Source organism: Octodon degus, unplaced genomic scaffold, assembly GCF_000260255.1.
Source record: "Octodon degus isolate 3935 unplaced genomic scaffold, OctDeg1.0 scaffold00209, whole genome shotgun sequence".
NCBI lineage: Eukaryota > Metazoa > Chordata > Mammalia > Rodentia > Octodontidae > Octodon > Octodon degus.
The window spans coordinates 2,527,309-2,540,448 of NW_004524785.1; the positions used below are offsets into that span (position 1 = coordinate 2,527,309).

At 38.8% G+C, this 13,140-nt stretch overlaps 1 non-coding gene across 1 annotated transcript; it reads right to left on the minus strand.

The window, feature by feature from the left end:
- Positions 1-12,859: 12,859 nt before the first annotated feature.
- On the minus strand, positions 12,860-12,971 carry LOC111813658. The gene has a single exon (XR_002818853.1). It is a non-coding gene; the product is annotated as a U6 spliceosomal RNA (small nuclear RNA).
- Positions 12,972-13,140: the final 169 nt, after the last annotated feature.

The following is a 13,140-nucleotide window of genomic DNA, read 5'->3' on the forward strand; positions in this document are numbered from 1 at the left end:
CTCGTAGTGATCCGCTTGTTTACAGCCTGCCCACAGCTGGGATTACAGGCGCGCACCACCACGCGCAGTCTCAATTGCCATCTCAGTGCGCACTGGGGATGGGGCCAGCACGTTTCTTGCTTTTATAGGATCCTGTTTTGTCTGCTTATTTTACAAAAGTGTCAGCAGTTTCAGGGAGGGACTCATCTTATTCATGTTAGTCTTTTTATTCCAGTGCTCACTGCATATGGCCCATAGTTAGCGCCCAAGAAATGTTGCTGACTAATCCCATAGAATAATAAACAGCTGAGAAAGCTTTGAGTCATGGGTGGAATCATAATTCTACTTTATTTTTGTCCCTTCTTGGTTTTGTAAGCCACCTAAAAGATTGCTGTAAAAGAAATGTAATTTTTTTTAAAAAAAACAACAGGAAGTTTTTAGCGTGGGTCTCCACCTGCTCTTGCCCTGTCCTTGAAGGGTAGTCCGTTTGCTTCGTGCTGCAGCAACTCCCCTTTGTTTCACCACAGCCTCCCCTAGCCCTGTCTAATCTGGCCTTTTGTTCCTTTGTTTTGTGTTCTGCCTTTTGGAGTTCCAAAGCAGCAGGCAGTCCATTTGATCTTCTCTGTTAAACTAGAGATTCTCCTCAAAACCACTGATTAGCTGAGCATCTTCCAATTTCTTCTTTTGAAGGGGTAGCAGTGGGGGAAGGCTTCTTGTACTGAAGGCAGCAGGCTCCCCAAATCTTCACCAGTTTCCCTCTTCTGCTCCGTGAGTAAGCGCTTTGTGTCCTTGTAGCTGGGGCATTTTCAAAGTCACAAAACAGCTTTTCAAGTAGCACTTAGGAAAAAAATAAGCATCTTGGTAATCTACTTCAGAATTTATATTGTTTAACACAAATATTTATATTAGCATCCTGATTAAATGTTGCAACTTAATACTGTGCTAAAAAGTATCTATAGTTGTAGATAATTGGAAGTTTACAAATGCCCTCAGAAAGGGCATTGGTGTTCCAATTCAAAAGAGAAAAGCAATGAATATAGCCTTGTTTTCAACTCCTGTGTCCCAGCCTGAGGGTTTCTGTTGCTCATGGTGGAAATCCTGCCTGGAGGTCAGGTTGGGATTTGCTGCCAAGGGAAAGCCCATGCCTGAGGCCCTTGCTGTGTTGAAACACATGCTTTGTCTTGCATAATTATCTTGTCCTTAACATTCAGGCAGAAATAGAACTTGATGGATTACTGTAGGGCTGGTAATGGAAACAACCGTGGACTAGAGGACAGCAAACCTTGAAAGCGGAAGGGAAACTATCATCAAAAATGAGAAAAATGAGCCCGGCACAGTGGAACAGACTCGGCATCAATGCCCCGGGGACACTGGAGGAGGCCTGAGAGGACAGGCACAGGAGCCAGTCCTTGGCCTCATGATGATACCAGATTATAGTGTCTTAAAACATGAGAGCTCAGTGAGGGAGTGGGACACACCTGGCCCAGTTCCAAGAACTGCAGGCTCTCATTTCAAGCTTTCTCCCTTTCTCCTTCCTCTTTCTGTTATACCCTGGGATGCTGGATCTCCGGGTATCATTTCCATGACCAATGAATGTGGTTTCTCTTCACCAATATGGGTCACTTGGTGACAGGACACTCATTGAAGCAAGTCTGAAAAGAGGACATTGAACTCCACTGTACCCAGTGCTGTCTCCTATCCCCTTTTCTACAATGAAAAAGCAGTTTTAAATGAGGCCTATCTGTCTAATTATTTTGTTCACCAATGGGTGCATTAACGCAATTCCATGCAATGCAGAAAGTGGTCTCATGAATCAGTAGGGCACAGAGAAAATGAACTAAAAATGAACCAGAATTTGAAAGGAGAATTCTGGCCACAGAAGTGCACTCAGATCAGCCTGGGCAACTCTCCTTAACACGTTTCGTTATTAAGGAAAAGCCTCACTACACTTTCCTTCCTTCCTGGGGTGACTAAGTGTTCAGCAAGGCTGGAGGTATCATGTGAGAAATTTGTAATCGTGGTGGAGAACTGTTAATATTGGCTGAGAATACACTGTGCATCCTAAATAGGACTGGCGTGTGTTCCTAACCAAGTACCAGCCAGACCGTGGGCAGGATCATGCATGCTCAGGGTGGTATGGCTGTAAAGTGCAGTTTGCGTCTAAGGAGACACAAGGACTGAACATTTGGACAATCAAGACTTATACCACACAGGCTGACAGGCCTTAAGAGCAGCATGGGAGGGAAATGAGGGCAGATGAGAGAACTCCATGCTGAAGAGTATGCGAGGACTTCGTATGAGGCCTAGCCCAGATAGTGGTGTCTATTCTGTAATCTAGGTCTCTTATTAAGGAATAAAATTACATATGTCTGCCATGACTTGTTAAAGACACCCTCCCACCAAAGGCTGTGGTATTCTCTTCCAGATTTGTGCGCATGTGTGTGTCTCGCTGGCCCATGCCACCCTGGGAGTGGGAATGGCATGGCTTGTGGAGCCAGGAATCAAACCGTGTTGCCTGCATGCTTGCCTAAGCTTGCCTAAGCAGGCACTTTGGACCACTGAGCTATCTTGCCAGCCCTCTCTTTCAGATTTGTGTATGTGGTCTTTCTCTGCCACTACATGCCTTCCTTCCTCCTATTCTTACTATGTTTTGTTAAAGGTTTGAGGTGTCTCATAGAAAAAATATACAATTTAATGGTAAGCCTCAAATAATTGTTATTAAGCAGGACCAAAGGGATGTAAATTACCATGGGAATATGATTTTCTGATCAAGGAGATCAGAACACAGGACAGAACACAGGATCCAAGTATACAATTTGTAGGAGTTTTATAGATGATGCGCTTGAGCCTAGCGTCTTATAGCAAGATCTGAAACTGGGCTCTACATCTTTCTGATATAAGTGAAAAAAAATGTTGATTATTCAGTAGGAAAAGAAATGCCCTCTTATTTCATTCTGAAGAGAATGTTAACATTCTATTTTAAGAATAGAAAAATCTAATCTATATGCTCAGAGCAGTTCTGGTTTGAATTTATCTCATCCTTACCTGTATGAGGCTTGTGAAATCCACTTGATCTTTGTGGAAAGTGAGAATAATTCATCTCTAGTTTCTAGTACTTTCAACAACTTTGATGAGTCCCTAGGGAAGATGCTGGAACTATTTCCAATCAAAGAGGGTGTTTCCCACCATAAAAATAGATTCTTCTTACTGTTAGTGATGGTGCATGTAGGAGATACATCCACTCAACAAATCTGACTACCTACTGTACATAGAAAAAAATGATACGTTCAAACTTTGGATCAGCCTTTAAAAAATGAAGGAGAACCTGTGAATTAAGTAACTGCACTGAAGATGGTAATCTGTAATAATAGTTTCATGCCTGGAGTGCCTGTCATTCTTGTCTTCTGAATACGGGCTGCTTGTCATGACATGCCAGTTGCTGCTGTTCTGTCACTTAGATGATTGTTCAAAAAGAAGGGGATGGTTAATGAAGGCAAGAGACAGGAAAAGGCATGTTGTGGGACTGTCCTGCTTCAAGGTTGTATATGGTTAGATTTTTGGACTTATGTGTAAATACAAGAAGTATATAATTCTTTATGCCTATTTTTTAAAATACATTCTAATTTTTAAATGTTTTTTCATCATATTCTGTAGGAACTTAAAGTTCAACATATCAATACTTGATGAAAAATACCTGGTCCATGTTATGCCTAAGATGTTTAATATTCAGACAGATAGTGAGGTTAAGCTTAACAGCCAAGGTTGTATGGTAATAACAATAAGCTTGTCTTCTGGATGGTTAACAACCTAAGTTTGCAAATCAAAATTAGAGAAGAAGGAGGGCCTCAAGGAAAGCCAACATTTTGGCTCTAGCCTTCCAAGGTCAATTAAGACTCAGGACATATGAGAACTTGTACTGTAACGTCATGTACCTCGGTAGTGTCCCAAATTTTCTGATCAAGGAGATTATGCGGCCAAAGAGGAAAGTGATTGTTGATGTAGAGTGTGCCTAAGGAGAGTCACATGGAGAAAAAACACTCTCTCAGGCTTTCACAGAGAGTACATTGGCCAACCAATGGCCGTGACTTATCTACATGGCTGACACTGACAAAGGTTCTACAGTCTGAGGTACAGGATCTCAGGATAAATCCTGAGGGGATTTCACTGACCTTATCAGATCCAAAAGCTACAACTCTTGTTGTATAGGTCCTGCTTTACCTTGGTCTTAACCATTCAGCAGAAAAGTATAAAAATGAAGTATAAGAAGTAAAACCATGCTTTTACGTTGAGCTGTAGGGGACTCAGGTCAACAATTTCTGATATTGCCAGTGAAGCAGAAGACCCAATACTATTATGGACTACTGAACTCTTTTAGAATATTTTGCTGAGTTTACACACCTATAATATTTAAATGATGGAACTTAGCAAAAAAAGGGGGATACAGATGAATGTCCATTTTGTATCTGTGTATTCAAAGTGGTTAGGATAGATATATATTTACATTCTCTTAATGAATAGAGGGATTTGTTCTAATGGTGTTTTTAGATAGGATATCATGTCTGCATCTTGTACAGCAATTAACCACTAGGAAGAATATATGCAATGTGTTAATTATTGAAACTGTTCTACCAATTTGGTTTGAAACTGTCTCATTGCTATTTGTTTCTCAATAAAATTATGGAAAAAAATGGAGAACTTTGTCACAGTGATATTTCATAAAGAAAATAATTTTGTTCAAATAAATGCTTAGAGAATTCAAATGCTCACCTATTTAATGCCCTACTAAGTAAATAAGAAAAATAATATAAAAAAGATTTATATCACATGACCACAGGAAAATTGAGAAAGAACTCTTTGGAGACTAGGAAATTGTGATAAAGTCACTTAAATTTAAAATACTATACATTCTGCTTTTTCTCTAACTTAAAAATCTAACAAAATTAATTAGAGTACATATGTATGACAGTAATTAATTATAAAGCAAATATCCATGTAATTACAACGCTAGCCCAGGAAAAGAACACTGTCAACACAACAGAAGGCCCTCTTTGCCCTTCATAAAAGATTAACCACCACCCTGAAGTTCATAATAATGATTTCCTTAGGGTTTTTTCATCATTTTGATAACCGATACTTATAACCTAAGTCAGTATCTGTTAGAGATTTGTTTCAGGATCACTCTACATATGCTTGAATCTCTTCTGTACAATAACATAGCATTTGCCCAAAATCTATCCAACATTCTCTTTTATATTTTCAATCCTCACCAGGTTACCAATCATACTTAATGTTAATGATTGTATCTGTCAGATATACACCTCCTCACCAAATTTGAGCACCCATTACCCTATCTATGGAAGTAAATGAGAACTTCTGCCTCTGAAAAATTTAGAGAACATTTGTTACACTGATACTTCATAGAGAAAATAGTAATTTAAAATAAGGTTTAGAGAATAATGTCTGTATGGTTGATTGATTATTTCATCTTAAGTTTAGCAGCTTAACTAAACCAGTTCAGCAATTCTACCCCCTGGTGTGGCTCATTCCTTAGATGATATAAAAGGTATGTGAGGAAGGATGGAACATTCCCTTTTCTCCTGAGGAGCTCCCATCTTCACCATCAGTTTGGACATAGTCTCTTGGCTTCTAGTGCAGACCCTTCAGCCTCCACCTTGGGTCCTGCAGCCTTCTGGTGTAGACTCAACAGTCTTCAGTTGCAGACCCCTCAGCCCCTGATACGGACTTGCATGGAACACTGCAGTGAGCTCCAGGCCTTGGACTGGATCCTTCAGTCTCCAGTGTGCAGACGCCCTCTGCACACTTCCCCATCCAACTCTGCAGCAGACCATTCTAGGTCAATCTTGCAATTTCTTATATGTTTGTACAGTAAAATCCCAATGGATACAGTATATAATATAATGTTTATACTATATAAGTTGTTGCAATATTGTGTAAGGAATAATAGAAAAGCATTAATGGTATGGACACATTTTTTTTTTGGAACCTGGGATTGAACTCAGGCCCTTGCGCCTGCCAGCGAAGTGCTTATTCCACTGGGCCATCTCCTCGGCCCTAAAAGTTCAGGGGTTTTTTGTTTTGTTTTGTTTTTTTGGCTGACCCAGGATGCCTTCAGGGCAGGTCTGGTAAGGCTTGAGGATCTGGAGATGAACCACAGCATCCTGATTGTTTTGTTTAAGCAGTCACTTAAACAACTGAGCTAATGGGCAGGCCCCCCAGACACAATTTCTTACAAATGTTATTTTTATCTTAGTTTGGTTGAATCCACAGATACAGAATCCATAGATTCAGAGTCAATTGTAACATCACTTAGTGTTTCTCTGTTTTCAATTAGTATATATTATTATTTATGAACTTTTTTTTTGTATTCAGTACAGATGTACAGGGTCTCACAACACAGATCAGACTCATAATGATTCTTCTGTTTTCAGCCTCCCAAGTGCTGGGATTATAGGTGCTCGCCTCCACGCCCAGTATCAATTGCCATCTCAGTGTGCCCCAGGGCCAGCATGCTGGGGATTGAACCCTGATCTTGCATCTGCCTAAGCAGGTGCTTTAACACTCTAAGCTATCTGGCCATCCCCATTCATGTGCATGAGTTCAGCTGGAAAATATTCCTGTGAGTGGAAATATTGCATTTTAGGTATATACATCTTCCATTTTTTTTTTGTTTTTGGTGGAACTGGGGATTGAACTCAGGCCCTTGCGCTTGCCAGGGAAGTGCTTATTCTACTGAGCCATCTCCCCGGCCCACATCTTCCAATTTATTGTTGAATGCCCAGGTGGTTTTCAGGGCAATAGACCCAATTCATACTCTGCATCCTGGAAGTCATCTGGTCATGGAAGATGTTTTAATTTTCCCGCTTAGGAGGACATGTAGTTTTATCTCTGTAATTCGCATTTCCCTCATGCCTAATAATGTTGAGCAGATTTTCATAGGCTTATTGTGCATTCCGAAATTCTTTTTCTCATAGGACCTCTTGAAGATTTTCATCTGTGTTTCTGTTCCATGTTGTCTGCCTCTTCTTAGGAGCTGATTATACCTCAAGTTTCTACCATGTTGTTGCTTCAGCATGATTTAAATTAATTTTCTTTCCCCAAGATTTGCCCTTTTATTTTCTTTACAGTGATTTTTGAGGAACATGATTTCCTAATTTTAATGTGGCCTAATTTATCAAACAGTTTCTTTCTGATAAATTTTAAAGTCTTTCTAAAGAATCATATTATGGATTCTAAAGAATCCATTATGATCTTGCTTTCTACATAAAATTGACTTTAAAAGGAGGAGTGCAACTGTGTATGCGCATCCAGTTTTCTTAGTGCTATTTATTGCAAAGACCGACTTCGTCCCATAAATCCACAGTGCTGAGTCCCTCATGCTCCAAGCCCACATATTAATGGATTGATCTCACGGCTCTTCCTTTTCATTGATCGATTTATCAATCCCTGTATTGACCTGCATCATGTTATTTACCATAGTTTTAAAATTAGCCTTCATTTTTATGAGACCAAATTCTCCACTTTCTTCTTGACAATTTCGTACTTTTATCAATTTCAATGAGAATCTTGGAATCTATTAAATCCTAAAATCTTGTCGGGATTTAAATTGGGATTATAATCATCTGTCTTTAAATTTTAGGAACACTTACATTTTAACAATATTGTACCTTTATAGGTCTGCTTTTATTTCTTTCAGTAACATTTTATTCTTCCCAATAAAGTTCTTAGACATATTTTGCTAAATTTATTCAAGATACTTTGAGTTTTGAGATAGGGAATCACAGAAAATTCTGTTCCTCGGTGTCGTTTACAGCTAGGGCAGACATGTGACCTGAGTCCCACCAATGAGAGTCACCTCATGAGATTCTAACTTATATGAGCAACTGGAGGATGGTGACCCCATATGAAAATATTTTATTGGTGAGGATTTGGTAGAATCTTCCTTTCATGGGGAGAAACCACAAAGTTGAAACCCAGAGCAAGCTGGCATCGGCTGGCATCAGACTGAATTCATTTCTTTTTTAGAGAAGGCATCTACAAGACTTAACTATTAGTTTTTGGTCTTGATATTAGTATTAGTTTAGTATTTAGTATTTCTGGAAGATCAGCATCAATATAAGCTGCTCCATATCTGGAGGTAGTTTGTTGTTCATAATTAGTAATACTGATCTCATTTTAAATAAAATATTTTAAATGTAATTATATGCCTAATAGGTATAAGTATAACTCACTATTATATATTCACTAGTGTTTCTCTAGATTTTATCTCATCTAAATTTGCTAATTTATTACCTTAAAATCATTTTTACCTTTTAAACATATGTTCATGTCTGTATCTGTAGTATCAGCAGTAATGATCTTTTTCTATTTTTATTATTGGTCATTTACACTGATTACTGTTTTGTTTTATGAATGCAACCAGGGATTTTTTTATTATAATATATCCAATATTTATATTTTTGAAAAAAAGTTAACTGAAATGATTCTTTTTCGTAACTGTACACCCAATGTCTTATGTGGTTACTGATGCACAATGCACCTTGGCAAATTGTTCTTAGTTACAGATCTGTCTTTTTCCCTACTGGTGCTCCCCAAGTGCTGAAAGCCACGTACGCATTCTCCAAGTTCTTCGGCTATTCAACTACAAAGATTTCATTTACATTCAGCAGGGTATTACCTTTAATTGCACATTTGCTATAACTACAAAACTTGTTTAACATTTATCTTAAGAAATTTTATTTGTTCACTGGGACCACTAAATATATTTGTTAAAAGAAACTGATTTTTCTCTGAAGCTTTAAATGCACTGTCTTGAGTTAATTAACCATAACTCTGTCTAAACCACAAGCCAAATACTAATGAACTCACTACTTCATAGACATTGAATGCATTTTTTCATTAGCCAGAAAACATAGGTTCCAGGGAAGATTTTTCTCTTTGAAGTCATCTTGAAATAAACACCACCTCTATCAGACTGCAGTTTAAACACAGTGAGAAGATTCTTTCTTCCCCATGAAGGTTGGTTACTTTTGAACCTTGACCAAGTGTTCAAAGAAGAGATAGAAAGTGTCAGCTCAGAAAGGTCAGAGACATTCTGAAGCAGAGCTTGGCAAACTACTGGCTGCAGGCCAGACCTGCTCTTTCTGCTCTTGTCAGCTGTCTGGATATCCTGCCAAGTTATGCTGGGAACAACCTATGAAAATGGCATCTCTCAGCTTGGGACTTAGAGTGGTGAAGGAGTAGACATTGCTCTACCAAGAGCCAGAAGCAAATTCTCTTACGTCGGCTACCCACACTTCAGCAACATGATGATACAGTGGGGTAGGTGCAGGGGCAGAGCTGCAGCAAAGCTCCAGATTTAGGGTAGAATAATAAATGTGTCAGACATCAGTGTGGTGACAGCTGGACGAGCCTGTCTGGAGCTTGGGTGAGACTTTCTGGCTGGAAAAAAGCAGATGTGAAGTTGTCATTATTCTAAAGGTCTCTAAGCCATTCTTGAATAAAATGATCCAGAAAGTAGCTGAATGCTCCTTTTGTCTCTAAGCCCTAAGCTGACGTCAAGCCCCATTCTGTTGTCTCAGTCTTTACTTCTGTCACTCTATTAAAATTGTACATTTCCTTTTGGAAATATAGAAGGATTTCTCCTTTTCACTATTGGACACTGAAGCAACGAGGTAAACAGTAGCCTTTAACTCTGCTTCCCAATGAGGCAAAATACTAAGGGCAACTGCTGCCCTTCAAGCCACAGAAGATGCAACTGCTGGCAGCTAGCTGTGCAGAAGGACCAGCAAGGGGGCAGGTGAAGGACTCATCCAGTGTTTGGGAATGCTCTCCTCCCTGGGGAAATTCTGCCATTGGAATGAATGATGCTGTCGGTGAAGCAGCTTTCTGATAACTACACTTGGAACATTTTTATCTTAGCAAGTGAGTTTAGCAGATGGTAAAGATGTCCAGAATCACTGCCACATACCTTTCTTAAATTCATCTGCGTCACACTGTTGCTGCTGCCATAGCGCTTAGGATGGAAGGCTTTGTGGTCAGCCTTGCAAATGAGCCCTAAACTATATATGTTGCAAATACACCTAACCTAACATTGACATTCAGTGATTGTTAAATTCCTCTGAAAACAGTAAGAGTCTAATAAGTGGAACCTGTAGAGACTCTGGGACTCTATCTCCATTAGGCTTTCTAGGAGGCACCACTGCAGCGATGCTGTGTTCTGAATGTGTTCCCTAAAATATGTCCCTTGGAATCCGAAGTTCCAAAGTGGCAGCTTTAGGAAGTGGACACTTTGGGATGTGATCAGGCCACGAAAACTCTGATTGTGATTAGTGTCCCCATGAAAGAGACTCCAGAGAGCTAACTAGTCCCTTCCACTATGTGAGGACAAGACCGTAAAAGGCCATCTATGAAGATGTGGATCCTCATCAAATGCCGAGCCTGTTGAGGTTAGAGGCCATCTATTCCAATTTTCTGTAGGACTTTGAACAAGAATGAGTGCTGGACTTTTCAAGGAGATTATGGGGCCACAGAGGAAAGTGATCGATGATGTAGAGTGTGCCTAAGGAGAGTCACCTGGAGAGAAAACGTATTCTCGGGCTTTCATGGAGAGCACATTGGTCAAGCAATGGCCGTGACTCATCCACATGGCTGACACTGACAAAGGATCTACAAACTGCGGTACAGGGTTTCAGGATAAATCCTCAGGGGTTTGACGGACCTTATCAGATACAAAAGTTACATTTCTTGTTATATAGATCTTGCTTTATCTTGGTCTTAACCATTCAGCAGACATGTATAAAAATGAGGTATAAAAAGTAAAGCCACTTAATATGCTGAGCTGTAAAAGGCTCAAGTCAACAACTTCTGATATTGCCAGTCCTGAGGATAACCTACTACTATTATGGACTACTGGAGTATATTGGAATATTTTGCTGAATTCACGCACCTACGATATTTAAGTGACAATGGAATTATCATCTCTGAAACAAGAAAGGGAGATATAAATGAAAGACCATTTTGTAGTGAAAAATTATATATATAGATAGATAGATAGATAGATATAGATATATAATTATATATGTACATATAAAATAGCATAGATATACAGCTACTTTCTCTTAGTTCAATGAGAAGTTTTGAACTAATAGTGTTTAGACAAGATATCATGTCTGCATCTTGTACTATGAATAACTACTACAAAGACAATGATATACAATGTATTAATTATTGTAACTGTCCTACTAACCTGTTTTGAAGCTGTCTCATTGCTACTTCTTTCTCAGTAAAATTAATATAAAAATAAATAAATAGATAAATATAAATACCGAGCCGGTTGTTGACCTCATGTTGGACTACCCAGCCTCTGGTCCATGGGAAATAAATTCCATTGGCTTCTTCCTCTTCCTCCCTTTTGCTTCCTGGATTATGTAGGGAGATGTTTTGCTCCACTACACACTCCTGCCATGAAAGTTATGAGCCCCTTAATCTCAGAGTTGACTCTCCAAAACCATGAGTTAAGATTGTTTCTTTGTAAATCAAATGCCTCATTTTGTTTCAGTAAGTGAAAGCTGACTAAAACAAGGACACGTAGATTAACAAATTGAAATGTAGAAATGTGGGGAATTTTGTTTAAAGGGTAAATAGGCACTCACAAATTCACTGTGCCCTGAGCTCTACAGTGTACATACAGGTTGGCTGAAGGCATCTCCTCAGAAATAAAAAAGGCATCTGAAATCTAATGTGTCTAAAGCCATGCAGCCATTTCTCTGCTTCACCCCTCCTATCTGCTCAAAAATTAGTCCCCTTCATTCCTATGAAAGGTGCCATTCTCCACCCAATCATTGTCATCTTTCCTTTTAATTTTTTCTTGCAAGGGATTCAGCAGAAATTGTAGTTTTGCTTCTCTATGTGGTTTTTGCCTGCCTAGCTAAACTAGAACACCTGGCACATAGTAGGCACTCAATCGTTGTCTGTTTGAATGAACTGTAAAAGGATATCCATGCTCAGCTGACATAAAGAGAACTTTCTATCAACTGGGGATGTAAATAGGTCCCATGCTGTGCAGTCCTAGAGCCAGCTTCTATTAGCTCCCAAGCTAGTGGTCAGTTGTCAGGGTGAGCCAGTTGTCAAACACAGCCTTTATTAAGAACTGAATTAACTTCTAGTTAAGTAAGCTATGTTAAAGATAAAGGCCATACTTAAAACTCAACATCTCATGATTTTATTTGTTCTACTATTATCTATGTTTTTGTAATTATTTGATTTTATTATACCTGATAATAGAAATACTTTCTAATTATGGCTAATTCTCATCTCTTACAAATACTACATTTAGTTGCATTGTATCGACTAAACATGATCACAGGGAATAGTTGTAAAAATCAGCAAATGCTGCAAACCAGTATGCCTCTTTCTGGAGAGGTTGGTGTAAAATACTGGCTAGCATGCTATAGATTTCATGTGAAAAGACTCCTTGAGGGATGGTATGGATTCATATACTTAGGAACAGAGGAAGGACTTTAGGCAGTTGCTATAGAACAAGCAAAAATCAAGGGAAAAACAGCATTTATGTGTATCAGGCGCATGTGTATTTGTGGAATTGGGAAAGAGGAGTACCTAAGTTAGACTTGCATGGTTTAGAAACATGAGGTTGAGAGATTTTGGGTTTATTTTATACACAATGGAACACCACTGGAAATTTTAAGCACCATGGTTAGGATAGGGTAGGATAAAAGCATATATATATATATATATATGTATGTATACTTTTCCCATGGATTTCTGGGAAAATCTAGTATATGTTCTGGCTGAGAAATAAACAGGAAATGAACTTTTGATAGACTTTTTTTTTTAAATATGGAACACTTCATGAATTTGCATGTCAATTTGCATATCATCCTTGAGCAGGGGCCATGCTAATCTTCTCTGTATCATGCCAATTTTAGTATATATACTGCCAAATTGAGTAGTACTTTTAATAGATTAAAGAGTATTCTCAGATCTTTAGTTGCTTTACAGAATTTGTAAAGAACCTGTACAATCATTCTGAATGTATGAATTGTGGCTGTTCATCAGAGAGCAGAATTGTTCTCTGTGCGGACACTTACCTCTCCAGATCCATGGCCACTGTAAAAAAAAAAA